Source organism: Malaclemys terrapin, chromosome 20 (genome assembly GCF_027887155.1).
Source record: "Malaclemys terrapin pileata isolate rMalTer1 chromosome 20, rMalTer1.hap1, whole genome shotgun sequence".
Lineage (NCBI taxonomy): Eukaryota > Metazoa > Chordata > Testudines > Emydidae > Malaclemys > Malaclemys terrapin.
Window position 1 is genome coordinate 15,876,817 of NC_071524.1, and position 20,694 is coordinate 15,897,510.

A 20,694-nucleotide genomic window follows, 5' to 3' on the forward strand; every position below is an offset into this window, starting at 1 on the left:
CCAGAGGTGGATAGGGAATTGGTTAATGGGGAGAATGCAGCGGGTCGTATTAAAGGGTGAATTGTCAGGTTGGAGGGAGGTTACTAGTGGAGTGCCTCAAGGTTCGGTTTTGGGACCCATCTTATTTAATCTATTTATAACTGACCTCGGGACCGATTGCAAGAGTGGGCTGATAAAGTTTGCGGATGATACAAAGGTGGGAGGAGTTGCAAACTCGGAGGAGGATAGGGATACTCTGCAGGGAGACTTGAATGAGCTTGTGAATTGGAGTATCAGAAATAGGATGAAATTTAATAGTAAAAAGTGTAAGGTGATGCACTTGGGGACGAATAATAACAATTTTAGTTACAAGATGGGGACGCATTGGTTAGAAGTAACGGAAGAGGAGAAGGACCTAGGGGTCCTTGTGGACCGCAGGATGACTATGAGTCGGCAATGTGACGTGGCGGTGAAAAAAGCCAATGCGGTCTTGGGATGTATTAGGCGAGGTATATCTAGTAGGGATAAGGAGGTCCTGCTTCCGTTGTATAAGGCGCTGGTGAGACCTCATTTGGAGTACTGTGTGCAGTTCTGGTCTCCCATGTATAAAAAAGATGAACTCAAACTGGAACGGGTGCAGAGAAGGGCGACTAAGATGATCAGAGGAATGGAAAACCTGTCGTATGAAAGGAGACTAGAGGAGCTTGGGTTGTTTAGTCTGACAAAGCGAAGGCTGAGGGGGGATATGATTGCTATGTTTAAATATATCAGAGGGGTTAATACAAGGGAGGGAGAGGAATTATTCCAGTTTAGTACTAATGTGGACACGAGAACGAATGGATACAAACTGGCCGGGGGGAAGTTTAGGCTTGAAATTAGACGAAGGTTTCTGACCATCAGAGGGGTGAAATATTGGAACGGCCTTCCGAGGGAAACGGTGGGGGCGACGGACCTGTCTGGTTTTAAGATTAAGTTGGATAAGTTTATGGAGGGAATGGTTTAATGATAAAACATAGTAGCCAAGGAAAATCAAGCAATGGTACATGAACAGCATAATGGCCAACAAGGGTCAGGCTAGAGACTCTTGCCTATATGCTCGGGGTATTACTGATCGCCATATTTGGGGTCGGGAAGGAATTTTCCTCCAGGGTAGATTGGCTGAGCCTCTGGAGGTTTTTCGCCTTCCTCCGCAGCATGGGGCAGGGATCACTAGCAGGAGGGTCTCAGCCGATTGAAGTCACTAAAACACAGGATTGGGGACTTCAACGGTAGAGTCCAGGGAAGGGTCTTGGGGCCTGCAGCATGCAGGGGGTCAGACCAGATGATCATAATGGTCCCTTCTGACCTTAATGTCTATGAGTCTATGAGTCTATGGAAGAGAGACGGGGGGATTCTGAGGGGTGTTTTCACTGTTTCTCTGCTGGTGTAGATCAGGAGTCACTCCACTGCCGACACTTCGGTGCAAATCTAGTGTGACTGAGCTGCGAATGAAGACCCCCGGCATGTGCATCGCATGGGGGCCCCGTGCGCTCACGTACACCAGCCCAACGTGGGTGTGACGTGCTCCCATTCGGATCCAGTCGTGTCACACGCCCAGTTTGCGCTGGTGTGCAGGACGGCACGCGGTGCTCACCAATCAGCGTGGCTAACCAGTCCGCCCACGGGCGAATCAGCGCTAACTAATCAGCCCCCGCCAATGTCCACTCAGCCACGGCCTCGGGGCATCTCCAGAGAGCCATGAGCGAGGGACAGTTTAACGCAAGTCTTCGCATTCCTGCTCCCACCCTGGGAGAGCTGGCAGGGGGAGGCGGCGTGGCCTCGTGGGCTAGGACTTTTAGTTCCAGCTCTGCCTGCTGGGTGACCTTGGACCAGTCACCCCTCTCGGTGCCTCAGTTTCCCCATCTGTCAAATAGGGATAATGCTCCTGACCCCCACAGCTCTCCTTCCCCCACCCGCCCACCCACTCCTTTCCATTCTGAGCATGGCCAAGAGATCAAAGCAGGGACCAGTTAAACAAGGACAGGGGCAGGGGCCAGGATGTTCTGAGTCTAGTGTGGTGAATGGGTGAATCCCTTAAAATGGGTGTGTTGGGCCTATTGCATGGGACCATACTGAGTGGTTCCTGCTCCTTTTGGTGGATTATTATTATTAGCTAGCAGCACTTAGTGGCCCCCCGACAGGCCAGATGCAGCACAGGCCCCGGGCCAGAGAGCTCACAGTCTACGGAGACAGGGGACAGGAGGAGAAACCGAGGCACAGAGCAGGGCAATGACTTGCCCCAAGTCACCCGGCAGCGCCAGGACTGGAACCCAGGCATCCTGAAGCCCAGCCCTCTGGGTCACTCCATGTGTGCAGGACTCCGCTCTGCTCCCGCCTGCCCTCTGCCGGCCGAGCGGTCCCCCCGCCTTGCGAGTCGAGCGGTCCTGGAAGTGGTTGGAGGTATGCGGAGAGCGCCCGCCTGTGATGCCAGCCCTGTGAGTCGCTCCAGCCTGGGGCTCACCTGGGCGGAGAGAGGGGAGCCGAGGCTGCACGCTTGGGAGAAGCGAGGGCCGTTCTCTGCAGCCAGACCTGGGATGTCCTGATCAGTCCGGAGCCAGAAGGAGCTGGGGGAAGGACGGCCTAGTGGTGAGGGCGCCAGTTGGGCACCTCGGGTTTGAATCCCTGCTCTGTTGCCCTCCCTGTCAGGATCCCGGGTGAAGGCAGGCAGGACTAGTGGCAGGAGCTTGGGGATCCGGGAACCGACGCTGGGGGTGTGATACCAGGTACCAGGTCAGTGTTGGGGGGGGGCGCTGGGAGTCAATTGGGAATCAGGTTCCTAGTCAGAGCTGACGTCAATGCCGGGAGCTCAGAAGCAGGGTGATCACAGCAGCTAACTGAAGACCACCCCCATTGCTACCTGAATGCTTCCTCGTATGCCCCTTATATAGGATCCAGGAGCCGATCGTGGATTGCCAATACAACTGTCCGTCAGATCACTCGAGGCGGAACTTCCTGTGGTGTGCCGCCTCTGAGGAGGGCGGGGAGCAGGGTGGGGTTGGCTGTCCTGCGTTCGAGTCCCACCAATCCTTACACTTCGACCAGGATCCCTCAAAAGAGAGCTGGGCCTCTCCTCCCCATGGGACTGATTCCTTTGAAATACCTTTGAGGAGCCGGGCCTCTGAAATGGGGATTATTGCCTGAATTGGGCCCCTGCCTGACCTCCCAGGGGGCGTTCTGGGGATAAATACTTTAAAAGCTTGTGAGGCACTTAGATATTACAGTAGTAGACTCAGAAAAACCTAAGGTGGGTAGGTAGCTCCGAGAACAGCCACGTAGGTTGACGTACTAGGGAAGAGCTGTGTGTGTCTAGTGTGGTGTATCGAGGACTGTGATGGAATTGCAAGTTGTGATTACAGGAGTGAAGGGGTTTTCTGGATCCTGCTGGCAAGCTAGAGGGCTTTGTAGGGAAGTGTGTGATCAGATTCAATCTGCTGTGAGCCACCTACAGCAAGGTGGAGTGAATTACGCCCCTCTGCCTTAGTGAGCAGCCTGCTTTGTCTCTCTCTGTTTTGGGGTTCTTGCCTGTTAAGGGTCTGGATTGTGAGAAATAAAGTCGTGTTAAGTTGCAACCTTCCCACAAAAGTGTTGTATGTTTTTATCTAACTTCTCTGGGTATCTGCTGGGAACACAACACCTAGCTTCCAGGATTGCTAAGAGGGGCTGTGACTCCACCCACAGGGTTCTCTGCTTAAACAGGGCCGGGCACAACCACAAGGGGAGTTGTCAGTCCAGCCTTCCATAGGGTGGTACTTAAAATCATAGGACTGGAAGGGACCTTGAGAGGTATCTAGTCCAGTCCCCTGCACTCCTGGCAGGACTAAGTGTTACCGCGACCAGCCCTGACAGGTGTTTATTTAACCTGCTCTTAAAAATCTCCAACAATGGAGATTCCACAACGTCCTTAGGCAACTTATTCCAGTTCTTAACCACCCTGCCAGTTAGGAAGTTTTTCCTAATGTCCAACCTAAACCTCCCTTGCTGCAATTTAAGCCCATTGCTTCTTGTCCCATCCTCAGAGGTTAAGGAGAACAATTTTTCTCCCTCCTTCTTGTAACAACCTTCTACATAGTTGAAAACTGTTATCACGTCCCCTTTCAGTCTTCTCTTCTCCAGATTAAACAAACCCAATTTTTTTACTTTCCCCCATAGCTCATGTTTTCTAGACCGTTAATCATTTTTGTTGTTCTTTTCTGGACTTTCTCCAATTTGTCCACATCCTTCCTGAAATGCGGCGCCCAGAACTGGACACAATCCTCCAGCTGAGGCCTAATCAGCGCGGAGTAGAGCGGAAGAATGACTTCTCGTGTCTTGCTCACAATACTCCTGCTAATACAGCCCAGAATGATATTCTCTTTTTTTGCAACAGTGTCACACTGTTGATTCATATTTAGCTTATGGTCCACTATGACTGCTGGCATTAGGGTGGCCAGACGCACAGTTCTCGACCGGAAAGTCCGGTCATAAAGGGGACCTGATTGTGTCCGGTCAGATCTACTGACTGGACACCCAAAGTCCAGTTACTGTCAGCGGGGGAGGCACCAGGTCATCACCTGCGCTAGCCCCTACTCAGCCGTGGCCGCCTCCTACCTTCATTAGGCAGCTCCCAGCCCCAGCTCCACAAGCAAGTCCCTCGTGACTGAAGGGCGGCGGGATGGGAGGGAAAAAGCAACTAGTGAGGGGGGGGCATAAGGAGCGGATGGCTGGGGACTAAGGGGAAGAGGTGGGGCCTTGGGGGGAAGGGGAGGTTCCGGCATTCATGCTGGAGTGTCTGTTTTTTAAATATTACCAAGTTGGCCACCCTATCCGGCATCGATGCACCAGGTGGCACGTGGCAGAGCGCGGGCGTCCGGACAACCAGAGAGCTCCAGGGGGCTGCGTGCGGAAAGCCGCCGCGTTGGCATTTGGCCCGGCGGTTGCACCAAGGACCGGGCCACGTGGTGGCAGGCCTGCCCGGGTAACGGGAATATAAACCCATCCTGAAAGAAATGGCACGGGTCTTCGCCCTTCCTCCCCGGCTGCCCGCACCGGCTCCAGAAGCCAGCCAACGTCTCGCTGCCTCCGCTAACCTAATTGGAAGCAGCCTGAGGTGGATGACATATGGGTTAATTAAGCCGTGCCCGAAAGGAACTGTTGAAATGGGGAAGATAATTCACTAGGACTGCGTGCGTCCGCGTCACCCCCACGGGCACGCCCCTTGACTCCCCGGGCAGGGAGGTGGCTGGATGCGACAGGGGAAGGAAAGGAGGCTGGATGGCTCGAACTTGGGCCCCCTTGCAGCTGTTGTGTCTCAGGGGCTGGCCCTCCAGGGCGCTGGTTCGAATCCAGGCTGGCCTGCTGGGTTTGTTAGGGGTGAAAAGTTGATGTTCTGTGCTCATTTCACAGCAGGGCTGCTCCCTGCGTGGCAAAAAGCGTCGGATGGGGCCAGATCCTCACCAGCGTAAACTGGCATCACTCTACTGACATCCAGGCAGGTTTACACCAGCCTCTACACCCTTTGCAACCCCGGTCAAGAGGGAGGAGATCAGATCAAGCGCCGAGAAAAGGGGCAAATGCCACGCAGTGGTATAATTATCTTTAATACGAAAATAGCCGGCCTCAGACGCTAATATCAGTTCTTAGACAATCGCGGTTCAGGTCAGCCCTGTGGTTCCTTCATGATCTCAGTGGAAGGGCATCAGGCAGACAGCGTTTCCAGGAGCATCATTATATGATTCAGAGGAATGAATAAATAATTACAGACACACGCAAAAAAGCCCCTGTGGTTAAAAGAACGTTATGTTGGTTGCAAAGTTGAGGCCTGGGAGAAAGATGGGAAATGCTAACTCTGTGATTGCTTGTGCAGTTCTGTGCCCAACCAGCAATGAGGCAGGGCCCGGAGAAAACCAAAGGTGAGATTCCCATGTGCACGCACGAGGGGACAGCAGTCAGGGCACTGGCATTGCAAACGCTGGACCTTGCACACTAAATACCGTTTGAATGGAGTTTTTTGCATTGCATTTCCTACCTTTTTTGTTTGTGAAAGGTAAAAATAAGGTAGTTTGTGCACCCTTTGCAGGACTTGCGGCCTCAACCTTCACTCTTAAGTAACAGGCTTTTTGCACCTTGGGCTACAGAACTAGCTATTAGGGTGGCCAGGTGCCTGGTTTTCGACTGGAAAGTCTGGTCGAAAAGGGGACCTGACCGTGTTCGGTCAGATCTACTGACTGGACACACAATGTCAGGTTACTGCAGGTGGGGAAGGCACCAAGTCATCACCTGTGACAGCCCCTACTCAGCCAGGGCTGCCTCTTACCTGCCTCAGGTGGCTCTGCAGGCGGGTGGGGGAGTAGGAGGGGAAAAGCAGCAAGTGACAAAGGGGAAGGGGGAAGAGGAGTGGACAGGGGTGGAGCCTCGGGGGGAAGAGGCGGGATAGTGGTGGGGTCTCAGGGGGGAGGAGGCGGGGCAGGACAGTGTCCAGTTTTTAAATATTACCAAGTTGGCAACCTTATGCCGGCTCCGTGGGTGGTTGGGAGAGGCCAAAGTGAGGGGCTGGGCTTGGGGTGGGAATACAGGGGGAAGTCAGCCCACCTCTCCCCACCCCTTATTCCCCCACCATTGCTCTGCCGATTCCCGTGCATTCCCAGCACAGCGTCTGCTGCTCCTGCTTTGGTGTCGTCAGCCCGGCTTCAGAACGTTCCTGCTCCGTTGTTAATTTGTCAAGTATTATTTTGGGGGGGGGGCTTAGTGGTCAGAGCCCTGAACTAGGACTCAGGCAACCTGAGTTCAAATCCCAGTTCTCCGACTGGCATGTCATCACTGCCCCCACCCCGTGCCTCAGTTTCCCCCCTCTGATAATGCCTCCTTTGCAAAGTGGTTGGAGACCTACGGCTTCGGATAGGCTACCACCACTTCCCTTAGCAATGCAAGTGATGGAAGAGAAAGGGGGATTTGTGATGGCATCAGCTAAACTTGAACGGAAGTGGCTGCAACAAAGAAAAGGCACTTTCCTGGCCCAAGGGTTTTCTCCCTGCCTCATATCATAGGCCTGCTGCAAGCGATGAGGGCTTAGGGTCCCAGGCCTCCTTTTTAAGGGAAAGAATTCGGCAACTTAAATACAGGGATCCCCGGTTATTCTAGGGGGAGCTGGCAAAGAGTCACATAATGAAGGTAAGATTGTCCATCATTTCCACCTGGGCAAACTGGTGCAAAATATTCCCCCTCGGATGACAGCGGTGGGAACGTGTTACTCTCAGGGCCGGATTCCCAGCTGATGTCCGTCTGTCTGCAGTTCAGTGCGGGAGCTGAGTTGCTGTGGCGATCGGGGAGAGGGTCAAAAGACAGACAGCTCCTGCAGCGGAAGGCGAGGATGCTACTGCAGGAGGATGGGGACGCGGCGGAAGGATGGGTGGATCGTCGCGGGTGGGCGACGGGTTCTGTGCGGGACTTGTGGGGAGTGTCTCCCTCTCGCTGCTGCCTGGCTGGTTCGGTGGGGGAGAGCGCCCCCTTACTGAGCCCCCCTGTGCCCTGCAGCATAGCGCCCCCTAGTGCCACGCTGAGGCATTGGGGGCAGACCTCCCTACCAGGGGAGAGCGCCCCCACCCTGTTCCCTGCAGCACAGCACGCCCTCGCTGTGCATGCTGCTGGTTCCTTAGCCAGGGCCGTGCGATCCAGGCTTCGGAGCCAGCCGGCCTCCCTTCCCCCAGTGCGGCCACCTGGGTGGTTGGCTGCGGGGGCGGTGTTATTAGCAGGCTGTGCACGGCGCGGGGGGGCTGCTGCTCCGGCAGCTGGCGGCTCTGTTTGTCGACAAGCAATCTCACTTTTATCAAGCGCTGATTTCGAGTCAAAGCATGTCAGGCAGAGCCGGGTCCCGCTGCGCTATTCCCAACACGGCTGTGTGTCCCGTCCCCCCACCCGCTCGGAAACAGCGGGGAAAGGAAGAGGGGGCAGCCCATGTGGGGGGGAGAGCAGGGCTCAAGGGGTCATCACCCAGGGCTGGGATCTCACCCACTGGGCCCGGCTTGTTCTTCGATGCTGGTGGCTCTGGGCCTCCCATCCCAGCAGGAGGAGAGAGCCCCTGTCCCGGAGGAATGGGGGGCCTCAAAACGGTGCCGGGGGGAGGGGCAGGATAGTGACTAGGGAGATGGGGGTGGAGGCAAAGTGGTTGGGGGTGGAAGAGAGGGATGGGATGGAAGGGAAGGGAAGGGAGGTTGGGACGAGGATGGGGAAGGAGGGGAGGGAAAGGAGAGAAGTGGTGACGAGGGCTGGGGTGTGTGCCGGGGGGGGGGATCTGGGCCTGCGGGGGGGGGGGGGGGGATTGTGCTTGGCAGCCTGGCACCCGGCCTGTTTCGTGGGGTTGCTGAGCCCCTCTTCCTGGTGGCAGGGGAGCGGGGACCCCCGCGGGCAGTGCCAGCTGGAGGGAGGGGCCCCGCTCTCAGAACTGGGGCTGGGCGAGGGGATCCTGGTGGCTCCGGTCAGCGAATGTCTGGTTGGCAGTGCCATGCAGCGGGGCTGGCGGGTTCCCTGTTAGCCTCTGCGCAGCTCCCTGAAGCAGCCGGCACGTCCCCCCTGTGGATCCTACGCGTAGGGGCAGCCAGGGGGCTCCGCCCGCTGCTCCCGCACCAAGCGCCGCCCCTGCAGCTCCCATTGGCCAGGAACCGTGGCCAATGGGAGCTGTGGGGGCGGCACCTGTGGACGGGGCAGCCCGCAGAGCCGCCTGGCCGCGCCTCCGCGTAGGAAGCAGAGAGGGGGATGTGCCGGCTGTTTCTGGGAGCTGTTTGAGGTAAGTGCTGCCCAGAGCCTGTACCCCTGAGCCCCCCATGCACTCCCACCCCCCTGCCCCATCCCTGAACCCCCTCCCACCCTCCGAACCCCTCAGTCCCATCCCAGAGCCCCTCCTGTACCCCAAAATCTCTCATCCCAGAGCCCACACCCCCAGCCAGAGCCCTCACTCCCCCCTGTGCCCCAACCCCCTGCCCCAGCCCTGAGCCCCCTCCCACCCTCTGAACCCCTCAGTCCCAGCTCTGAATTTGATATCGGGCCGGTGCGGCATAGCCCTGGGGGTCCCGGGGCCCCTGGGGGTCCCGGGGTAGGGCAGGCTGGATGCCAGGGAGCTCACAGGGTCTGTCCTGATCCTGTCGCTTTGGGTTCATCTCAAGCCCTTCCTAGCCCCTGTGCCCCTTCCCTTCCAGCCTGAACCCGCTGGGTAACGCCTCCGTCCCTCCCAGTGCCGCCGCCTCGCACCAGAGGTGGGCGCTGTCTTCCCCGGGCCAGTCACGCTTTGCTCTCTCCCCACTGAAATCGGCTGCTCCTGCCCTCCCAGTCTGACGGGCAGGGGGTGAACTCCCTTCGCCGGGGCCAGGCTCCCAGCCGGGTCCCCGAATGTAGCCACCTCCTTCCCCTTCTGGCCTGCGGTCTTCCCCCAGCCACCCCCGCAACCACAGCCGCCCCCTTTTCCCCAGGCCCGCTCTCCATCCGTCGAGAGAGGGGCTCGGGGTGGGGGGTTAACCCGTGACATCCCAGTGCTGACCCCGGGCGGGATGGGGGGGGCAGGGCTCTGACACCCCTCCCTGGCCGGTTGGCGGTCAGAGGCTTTGGCCTAAAAGGGCCTGGCTGGGAATGAGGCAGATCAGGAGCGTCTCATGCCAGCGAGAGTGAGCGAATCGGTGACAACAGGAGGGAAAAAACCAACCCATTTGATCCCCCTCTCTGCCAGCCCCCCCCCTCGCACTCCCACGATCGCGTCGCCTTATCGCCGAAATTGAATAAAAGGTGCATTAGCCGCATCGGCTTGACCGAGGGCCCTGGAGCCGGCGGCTCTGGTGGGGAGGGAGACGGGAAACTAAATAAGGATTAGGATATTAAATCCACCTCCCAGCCCAGCAGATAAGGGTTGTAATATTCCTCCCTCCCCGCCCAGCCCGGGCAGCTGGAAGGTCCCAGCGAAGGGAGTTCAGACTTTTTTTGGGGGGGGAAGGGAGGGGGAGTAGATTTTGGCCCTGTGCCCAGGGCCTTGTTCTCTGGCAGCTGCTGGGTTCAGCCGTCCTGCTAAGCCAGGCCGGACCCCGGCTAGAGAGCGGCTGGGACACGTGTTGCGGGGAAGGCTGGGGGGCTTGGTAGGCGGTGCTGTTCCCAGCGCTAGGGGGCGCTGTGTCTCGGAGTGGGGCCGGGGCTCAGTCAGGGGTACTCTCCCCTGGCATTCAGTGCTGGCCCCAATGCCCCAGTGTGGCACTAGGGGGTGCTGTGCTGTGGGGAGCAGGGCGGGGGCTCAGTGGGGGGCACTGTGCTGTGGGGAGCGGGGCCGGGCTCAGCAGGGGGCGCTCTCCTCTCCCAGTCAGTGCAGCCCCCAGAAGGGCACTAGGGGGGCGCTGTTACCACAATTTGCCCACCCGAGTCTCCCCAGTACCTTGTCAACAGGGCATGGGGTTGTTTTTCAGGCCCTGTTCTGGAATGGGGTTGGGGAGGGGGGTGAATTCGCCTGTTAAATATAGCTGCTGTGCCCCCGACCCAGGAGTGGTCAGGCTCCCCGGCAGGGGGGCAGTCCCTAGGGAAACTGATGCCGTGCGTGCTCTGCCCAAGGGGCACGGCCCCACACAGAGAGGGGAAGTGACTTGCTTGTGTTTGCACAGAGCGGGAGAGGTTGGAATAGCTCCCACAAGGACAAACTCTCAGCTCCCCCCTCTCCAACCACCAGCCCCCCCTCCCCTGACAGAACTTGGAATAGGACCCAGGAGTCCTGGCTCGCAGCCCCACCTTTCTCTAACCACCAGACCCCCTTCCCCTCCCAGAGCTGGGAACAGAACCCAGGAGTCCTGGCTCCCAGCCCCCCTGCTCTAACCACCAGACTCCACTCCCCTCCCAGAGCTGGGAACAGAACCCAGGAGTCCTGGCTCCCAGCCCCCCCGGCTCTAACCACACTCACGTCAACAGTCTCCTCCTGCTCTCTGTTCTCCAACGCTCCTTTTCTGTCTTTGCCTCAGGTTAGAGCAGGTGAGGTGGGAGCTCCCTGCCTTTGCAGGCCGGCTCCCCCTCCCCTCGCCCTTGTTCCCAGAGCCTTTGAAACAAAGCTCGCCCGGTCCGAGGGGGGTTGTCCTGTCCCCGGGCTCTCGGCGGGTCCCCGTGCTCACTAGACACCCCCTGCTGGGCCGGGCAGCGCTGCAGACTCCAGCAAGCTCTTTTAGGTGCTGGCGTTCAAACGCGCCTGCAGCCAGCGCCCGCTGTGCTAAGCCAGGCAGGATCTCCATCGCTGCGCCATGGCACTGCCAGCCGGGGGCTGTGACGTGACGGTGGAGCCCGGCTCAGCGGCTGCCGCTGTGGGAATCTTCTCGGGCATGTGCCAGCAGCAGCTTTCAAAGCACCTCACAGAGAGAGCTTGTGAGCAACCCGAGCTTTGGCTGCCCTCTCCCAGCGGGGAAAGCCCACCCGCCTGCCCGCCCTTCCCTGCCATGTCTCCTGCCCCACGTGAGCCAAAGGGCCCTGTCACCTGGCCCCCTTGTGCCATCATTGGCACGGGTACGAGGTGGGCGTGAGACGCTTCTGGATGGTCCCAATTCGCACAGGGTGTGCCAGGGGGAGGAAGGTCTGGGGGAAAAGGTCTAAGATGCCCACCAGAGGTCAAAGCATCGGGGGCAGGGGGAATCCCAGATTCTCAGCAGGGTCAATCAGGGAATCACCCAAGATGGTCAAAGCTGGCCCCACGGAGTTTCATCTCTCAGACCTTAAGCAGTTCAACTGGGTGTTAACTCTGAAACCTAGTGATGTTCACTAGAACCTTATGAACCATTTCAGCACTGAGCCTTTTAGTGAGAACATCCAACTGATGTGCCTATCTTAAACCTCTTCCCCATATGCTGAGAGCTCCCCCCCACACACACACACTCCCCGAAACCCCTGCACTGCCCTTCGGCTTCATCTGGAGTGGGCAAAACTGAACATTTCGGGTATTGTCAAATCACCGGGATATTGTACTGAGCTAAATAATGCTGGGTTAGCCCACTGACGAGGACAGTGAGTTCACGGCAACACTGCTTTGATTAATTTCCTTGAAACTGCAACTTTCTGGTGATGAATGGATGGATAAATAGGTAGATAGATATTTTGATTCTATGGTTCCTAGATGCTACATAATACAAATAGCCAGTTAGCTATAATAAAGCAAGAGAAAGATTTGCTAGGGGAATACAGAAGGGAATAGATAGACTAAAAGAGAGTTTGTGACATACGGTGGAAGGATGAACGGAGACATGGTTAAATCCTGTGTATGTATGTATGGATAAAGAGATGGACAGATACTATAAATAAATGGATAGGAAGAGAGAGAGGTAAATGTGTATGAATGGAAGGTCGAGGAGAAGGATAGAGTGGTTGATGAATGGATGGCTAGATAGACCCAGGGAAGAGATGGATGAATGGAGAGAGAGATGGATGAATGGATGGAAGGATGGAGGGATAGATCAAGATGGTTAAATATTGAGGATGGATGGAAGGGTGGTAAAGAGATGGACTGATGCGTGTACGGGTAGGTAGAGCAATGGATAACTAGTGGACAGGGTGAGTGAGGGATATGGCCAGATTTGGGGTGTGAGTGTGGCCTGAGATGGGCCTGGGTTGCACAGAGCAAGCCCAGGGCAGCTGTGCTGTGCTTGTGAGGGCATCACAGGGCCTGGCTGGCGTTGCAGGGCCTGGGGTGGACCTGGCATGGGTGTTGGACAGAGATGGATGGAAAGATGGAGAGATACCAGGGACGGAAGGTGACATAGAAAGATAGAGAGATGAATGGATGGATGGATAGGTCGAGAGGTGGATAAATTTTGTGGATGGAGAGAATGGTGGGTAGGAGGAGAGAGAGGTAGGAGGAGAGGATGGATGGATGGAGAGATACTGGGGAGGGAGGGATGGAAGGGTGGATATAAGGATAAAGAGATGGTTGGATGGCTAGTTAGAGCAATAGATAACTATTGTGGCTGGTTGGAGGGAGATGGATGGACAGACAGAAGGATGGAGAGATACTGGGGATGGGTGGATCCCCTGGCTGGATGCGTAGAAGGAGAGATTCGAGGACAGACAATGTCTACAGGCACTGGAAGGGTGAAAATGACACAACCACCGTCATGAGCCTTCCAGTGCGCAGTGTTCCAACCATCACTGCTTGGGCTAAGGGAGGGACTCCTCCAGCCACCTGCGGCAGTAGGCTCTTATCCGCTGCAGACACGCAACACCCTCTGAAGAATAGGCTCCACAAACACCAGGCGGGGAAGGAGCTCTCGAGAGTGTGACAATGGGGTATGAGCGGGCCCAGGGAAACGTGGATTTATTCTTGCTGTTGCTTGTCGTCCGTGTCACGGTAGCACCTAGGGGCCTGAGCCCGGGATCAGGGCCCGTTGTTCAAGGCTCTGTCCTAACGCACAGCTGAGGGGTGGGCGTGATTCCTCCTGATGGGAGGGGGGGCACGGGGAAAGCATGGTGGGTCTCTGGAGCTGACCCCGAAGATGGGCAGAATGAGATCTCCTAGGGACCAAAAGGGACAGGGTCAGAAGGGGCCCAGCAGGCCTTGAGATCAGGTTAGCACCCAGGTGCCCCAGTCATGGCCCAGGCTCCCATTGTGCCAGGTGCTGTATATTTTCTTTTGCTATTAGGTGTATTACGGTAGTGCTGAGGCACCCGAGTCATGGCCCGGGCCCCCACGGCGCTAGGTGCTGTACATGTTTATGGCTATTAGGTGTATTACGGTAGTGCCGAGGTGTGGCGCTGGGTGCTGTGAGCCACTATGCCGTGGGGCGGGGCGGGACACCTCGCCCTCAGGCCTCCCCCCCCACCTCTGCATGCCCCTCGCCCCTGGGCTTGGGGAGGGTGATGATGGGGGCAGGCGGGATGGCTGCTGACATCTCTCTTGCTCTCTCCCCAGGTAGTGGCGGCGGAGACCTGCATGCCCGGCGGGAGGCGGGATGAATTCCTGAGGAGAGGTAATTGCCAACGTGCCATGGGCTGGGTGGGGGCAGGGCGAGGGGCGGGGGCATGGCCAGATTTGGGGTGTGAGCGTGGCCTGAGATGGGCCCGGGTTGCACAGGGCGAGCCCAGGGCAGCTGTGCTGTGCTTGTGAGGGCATCGCAGGGCCTGGGGTGCACCTGGCATGGGTGTTGCAGGGCCTGGCGCAGGCCTGGAGCAGGTGTGGCCCGGGCCAGGCAGAAGGAGCGTTCGGGGCAATGAGCAGTGAGGAGAAGCGCCGAGCGAGCGCAGACCCACCGCCGTGCCGAGAAGGCAGGTTAAGAGTCAGCAGTGGGCCCTTGTTGCCAAGACGGCCAATGGCATATTGGGCTGCATTAGTAGGAGCATTGCCAGCCGATTGAGGGAAGTGATTATTCCCCTCTATTTGGCACTGGTGAGGCCACACCTGGAGTATTGCATCCAGTTTTGGTCCCCCCACTACAGAAAGGAGAGAGTCCAGCGGAGGGCAATGAAAATGATTAGGGGGCTGGAACACATGACTTACGAGGAGAGGCTGAGGGAACTGGGATTGTTTAGTCTGCAGAAGAGAAGAGTGAGGGGGGATTTGATAGCAGCCTTCAACTACCTGAGGGGGGGTTCCAAAGAGGATGGAGCTCGGCTGTTCTCAGTGGTGGCAGATGACAGAACAAGGAGCAATGGTCTCAAGTTGCTGTGGGGGAGGTCTAGGTTGGATATTAGGAAACACTATTTCACTAGGAGGGTGGTGAAGCACTGGAATGGGTTCCCTAGGGAGGTGGTGGAATCTCCTTTCTTCGAGGTTTTTAACCTCTTGACAAAGCCCTGGCTGGGGTGATTTAGTTGGGGTTGGTCCTGCTTTGAGCAGGGGGTTGGACTAGATACCTCCTGAGGTCCCTTCTAACCCTGATATTCTATGATTCTAAAGTTGAACGCTGGGCACATCCTGATGAACTTGTATAGGGCACGACGGCGCTGGGAGCCGCCCAGACGCCTCTCTGAGAAATGTGCTGCATCACTGCTAGGCTAGACTCTGGGGTGACCCACTGGCAAGTGTGTGTGATATGTGCACAGAAGAGGGTCAGGGACGGCCCTCCCTTGGAAGCATTAACTCAAGCCATAGCCATTCGTGCTGTTAGCCCCGGAGGACCCCAGTTCGGTCCTTGGGATGCCAGCCACGGAGGTGGGCATCTCGCCAATCCTTTACAACGTTATCCTTATTGATTATTGGAATCCGAAGATTCTATGTTTGACTCCTGGCTGTCTCGCCAAATCTGTTACCCAGGGTTTTTAGAACCCCGAGCAGCGGTTCCTTAATTGTTTTGTTTGAGGCGGCATTAGGAATAAATTAATGGCAACGCGGAGCTTTTGGCTGATGAAAGACTAAGCCTGCTTTGATTTAAAATGATAATTCATTAGATTTAAGCACATATAGACACAAGCCATAGGTTTAGAATATTTTAAATAATTCCTTAGCATTTGAGATGGTATCGCGGAATTAATTGCAGGTTTGCAACGTTCAGTTGCAGGCACGGACTAGGACCCTATTGTGCCAGGAGCTGTACCTTTTTATTACTATTAGGTGTATTATGGTTGCACCTAGGAGCCCCAGGCGTGCACCAAATCCTCATGGTGCCAGGAGCTGTACATTGTTGTTGCTATTAGTTGTATTATGGTTGCACCTAGGAGCCCCAGGCGTGCACCAAATCCTCATGGTGCCAGGAGCTGTACATTTTTGTTGCTATTAGGTGTATTACAGTAGTACAGTAGCCCCACTGCTGGGCCAGGGCGCCTGGTGCTGTACAGACACAGAACACAAAGCCGGTCCCTGCCCCAGAGAGCTGCCCATCTAAACAGATGAGGCAGCCCAAGGGTCGTGTCTTGGGACGGAGGAGGGTGGCAGGCTTGTTGTGAGAACCCTCTGCCCCTTGGCTGATCAGTGCCATGTTAACCAGCCTGATGGCCCGTGGAAGGGGTCTGCGGAAGGAAACGCCGACAGGAAATGAAGCAATGGCAGAGAGAAGGCACCAAGGGTAACCCACTTCCCAGGCCCTAGAACAGCTGGCTGGTGGCTGCCTATGTGGCTCTGTCCCAGCTGACTCCTCCCGAGGTAGATTAGTTAAACCGTATTACCCCCCTGTGTGGACGCTCTGATTCAGAATTATAGGGGCCTTAATTCTGTTTAGCTTTATTCAATTCCAAAGCCGCTCCTCGGGGAGGAGCCTTTTGTGCCATCATGGAGAATCCCCCTCCCCCCCCCGACTGATGTCTGCGGTATAGGTGCTATGACACGCAGTCCGCTTCCATCCGTCAGGGGACAGCGCCCACTCCCTCCTCTGCCTCGTTACTCCGCTCGTTGGTATTTTCCGGGATTGCATTATCGTGCTTACAGGATTAGTGCCAGTGCCGCTGCAAGGAACAGCCAGCTCCCACTTCCAGCTCGTCAGGCCTTACGAGAAATTAATTGTCCTATCTCCGGGGCTCAGGGCTGCAGACCGCTGTACGGGCTGAGGAGGGGGCGCACCGCGGGAAAGAGCCGCGAACCCCACTCTATCTATGGAAGGGTCGGGAAGCCAGGCTGGGTAGAGCAGGGGGTGCTGGGAGTCAGGACACCTGGGTTCCGTTCCTAAATATAGCCCCTGAGAACAGCAGGTGGGGAGGACAGTGCTTCTGTCCCAGCTCCTCCATAAACAGAGGTGTCAGTGCAGCAGGCTGTGAACGTGGGCCGGCTAAGATGTGTGTCTAAAGAAGCACCCCTGGGCGCAGCGTGGCGGCTGTGTCCCTGCTGTGCCATCCACCGGATAGCCGAGCGGCAGCTGGCAGGGTACAGCTTCCCCAGTCTGGGAAGTGTCTGCGGGGCTAGAAGAGGACCTGGATGGACCCCAGTAGAGGCACTGCCCCTCAGCACTGCCAGACCCGGGGCGGGGTTATGCCAGCAGAAAGGCATGGATTGCTCTTGTTTGACACTCAGACCTCAGACCTCCCCGCCAGAATACAAGTCCTGCCAGCACTGCATTTGTAACCCCCCCGCCACAATAGCAGCCAGCAGTGCTCTCTTCAACTCGTACCCCCCCACCACAATAAAAGCCCCATTAATGCTCTTTCTGTACCTACCCCCCACACACACACACCCATAATGGGGCAGGGTGCTGGGGTAGCCAGCCAGGAACAATCAGCCCGGCCTGTACCATAATTTGCTGCCTGCCAGGACTAATTGGGATTTCAGCCAGCCTGAGAAATGCCTGGGAACTACGGGGAGTAAGTGGCGCTGGTCTGGGGGAAGGGCTCCTGGGAGTCAGGGCTCTGCCCCGGCGTGGCCAGGCTGAATGGGAGCCCCTCAGCGCGTGGGAGGTGGGTAAAGAGGAATCTGACGAGCGACTGTTTGTTTGCCTGGCCTGTTGCCCTGGGAAGGGATTGCACACCGAGAGTGACCTGGGGAAGACCAAACACCAGGGGGAGGGGAAACTGAGGCAGGGCATGCCTGCACCGCCAGGCTTGGCCAGCAGTGGGTGCACCATGGTAGCTGAGCCTGTGACCCCCCCCTCCCCGCCATAGTAAAAGCCCCAGCAATGCCCTCTGTAGCTCCTATCTTCCCCCCATGATAAGGTGCTGGGAGGGGGCACTCGGGTTAGCGGGGGGAGGGTCTGGCTCCCAGCTGTGGGGAGGGGCTGTGGCTGACCAGCTGTGCTTAGCAGGGCAGTGACTGTAGCCTGTTCCCCCGCCCTCCATTTCTCTCTCTTTCACTCCATTTCTCTCTCTTCCCCTCCATTTCTCTCTCGCTCGGTGTAATTGATTCTCTTCTCCTTGGGGAGAGCAAGAGAGATAAAGGCTCAGAGCTGGCCGCTGACTTCGATCCACATCTGCCTGGCAACAGCAGAGGTTGTTTTTGTCCGCACACAGGAGCGGTGTTCTAGGGTTTAGATCGCGGGCTGGCTGGGAGCCAGGACTCCTGGGTTCTATCCCCAGCTTGGGGAGGGGAGTGGGGTCTAGTGGTTAGACCCAAGGGCTGGGAGCTAGGATGCCTGGGTTCTATCTCCGGTTCTGAGCAGGGAGGAGGGGGTTCTGGTGAGTTGGGGGCTTGTAGCCAGGACTCCTGGGTTCTATCCCTGGCTCTGGGAGGGGAGTGGGGTCTGGTGGGTTAGAGCTCGGAGGGCTGGGAGCCAGGACTCCTGGGTTCTGTCCCTGGGTCTGGGAAGGGAGTGGTGTGTAGAGGTTTGAGCCAAGCCAACTGGCTGTCAGGACTCCTGGGTTGCATTCTGGTGTTTCGTGAAACTGTTCCACATTAAGCAGCTGCTTACGAGCTTTCCTGGAGCTGGGTTGGGCAGCTGCATGTGAGCGGCAGGACGCCGCCGAGCGTAGGGCGCTAGCATCTCGGCTCTCCCACAGATGCGCCTCCTTGAGCAGCTGCTCTGTGCCTCAGTTTCCCCATCAGTACAATAGGGATCCTGTGGGGGTCGGGTAGTGTGAATAAATACACTGCAGCCTGGGAGGTGCTCAGATACTGCAATGACGAGGAGCAGAGGCTCTCACTCACGCCCGGGGACGGCTGCTCCCCAGAGGGGGTTAAAAACGTGAGGTGGGGGGATTGTAGGGTATAAGGAGCCATAACAACTCAGGACCCTCCCTCCGTTGCATGGTGCTTTCTTCCCCCCGCCCCTCGAATTGCCAGTGAAACAAGATCATAGTAGAGCCAACTGGGGCTAGGAATTTGCCCCCCAGATCTCAAATCGCAGCCATTTGGAGCGGGGTGGTCCGTGCGGGGCCGAGGGTGAAACTTTCCCCATCACCTGTGTTGGATGATGATTGAGTGTAGCACCTAGAAACCCCGGCTGTGAGCGGGGGTGATGGGATCCCCCGTCGGGCCGGACGCTGTGTCGGACCTCGGCTGAGGACCTGTCGGGCTGGCTTCTGCGAGACCCCTGCCACCAAAGAGCTCACGGCTTTGACAACTAAAGACTGAGAGGGGAAACTGAGGCAGAGAGCAGCGTCATGACCTGCCCAAGCTCACCCAGCAGAGAAGTGACAGAGACAGTGATTTAGTCTGGGGATTGGTCCTGCTTTGAGCAGGGGGTTGGACTAGATACCTCCTGAGGTCCCTTCCAAGTTCCAACCCTGATATTCTCTGAGTCTATGACTGGAACCCAGGTGTCCTGAGCTCTTCTGCACTGGGTCACAATTTCTCGCAAGTGTAACCTTATTTCACAGCAGCTGCGTGGCCCAGTGGGAAGGGCACCGGACAGGCACGCAGGACGCCTGGGTTCTAGCGCTGGCTCTGCTGCTGACTGGCTGCTCGCAACTCTTTCTGTGCCTCAGTTTCCCCAACATGCAAAATGGAGATGCTGGTGGCAATCTCCTTGGTCAAGCAGTTGAGAGCCTATGGTTCGCAGTGGGGCTCCCCTTAGTTTGTTGGGGGTGGCTTTGGGAGTTCGTAGCTACCCCATGCACCAGGCTCGGTGCTGGCAAAGACACCCCCTGTCCCCCAAGGGTTGCGTCTCCAAGGAAAGGCTGGTAACATGACGGGGCCTGCCTGGCAGGGGCCTCCCCATGCCGGGGATCTGCAGCTGGGTGGCTGAGATCTCCCTGGCCAGGAGTGTGGGGAGCGGGGGTGCTCGGGGACAGCGGGGCCGGGCTGAGAACCTAGAGGGACGGATGGAGCGACAGGGTGGAGGGGACAGGCTTGAGCCAATGGACATGACCAGAGATTCTGTGATGAGTTTCCAGGCCTCTGCCTTGTGGAGTGTGTGGTCAGTGCGGGGCCGAGGGTGACCTCTGCTCGCAGCCATCTCACCAGCCTCTGTGGGGTAATAGTGCCTGGAGGGTGGGGCCCCCCAGCTACTCCAGTCCTGGCCTTTCCCAGCAGGGCGCGCTGTGGGGAGCGGGGCGGGGCACTGGCTGTGGGGGGAACAGTCCCAGCCTCTCCCAAGAGGGGGCGCTGACTCTGATCCAGTCCAGGGCCGGGGACTGGCTGGCTCAGGGAATGGAACATGGGGCCTTTCCCCTCTAGGAGACGCCGGCTCTGAGCCTGGGCGGCCGATGGGGGCCAGGGCCGTGGTGGAGTCGGCTCCGTCTCCTGGGCCCAGTCAGGGCCGTCACACTCGGCTGCTCCGGATAAAAGTCACATCGCAGCTGTCAGCTGCGATCCCATCACCAGCCTGCCTGCCGGGGTGCAGGCTGACAGCGCAGCGCAGGGCCGTGACTAGACGCTTCGGGGTGGGGTGGGGAATACAGGTGGGTCAAAGCCGCCCTCCCCCCCATGGAGACAGGATGAGGGGCTAGCCAGGTGCCTGAGGGCGGCTGCTTCTCATTGCCCAGAGGGTTTGCATCAGCCCCTGATGCTCCTACGGGGCACCTGAAAGTCACTGGAGAGAGATTGTGTGGGTGTATTGGGATATGTGCCTAGCCCGTGCTTTGGGGGGTCTCCCAGGGTGAGGCTGTGTGCCTGGCTCCACAAGAAGGGTAAGAACCCCACAGTAGCAGATGGGGGACAATCTGTCCCCCACATTCGGGCTCGTGCTGGTCTCTATTAGCCAGAGACTGGTGTAAGCAACTTTTCTAACCCTGGCAATTTTTCACCCCCGAGCCATGCACAATCCCTCTCTGAATCCTGACCTGCGTGGGATTCATGTGGCTGTGAGTTCCACAGGCCAATGGCGTGGCGTGTGGAAAGGGACTGGCTTTGAATGTGTCCTCTTTCTGCCCAACATCCCTTCGCCCTTGGGTGACGAGACGGGGTGAGCCAAA

General features: G+C 57.4%; 1 protein-coding gene across 1 annotated transcript in view; it reads left to right on the plus strand.

Annotated features, from left to right (window-relative positions):
- The window catches only part of LRFN1 (leucine rich repeat and fibronectin type III domain containing 1), a 51,824-nt gene that overhangs the window by 23,552 nt on the left and 7,578 nt on the right, over positions 1-20,694 (plus strand). Inside the window, exon 2 of the mRNA XM_054010236.1 lies at positions 13,898-13,955. The gene's annotated coding sequence lies outside the window, so the exon portion shown is untranslated. The remainder of the gene's footprint in view (positions 1-13,897; positions 13,956-20,694) is intronic.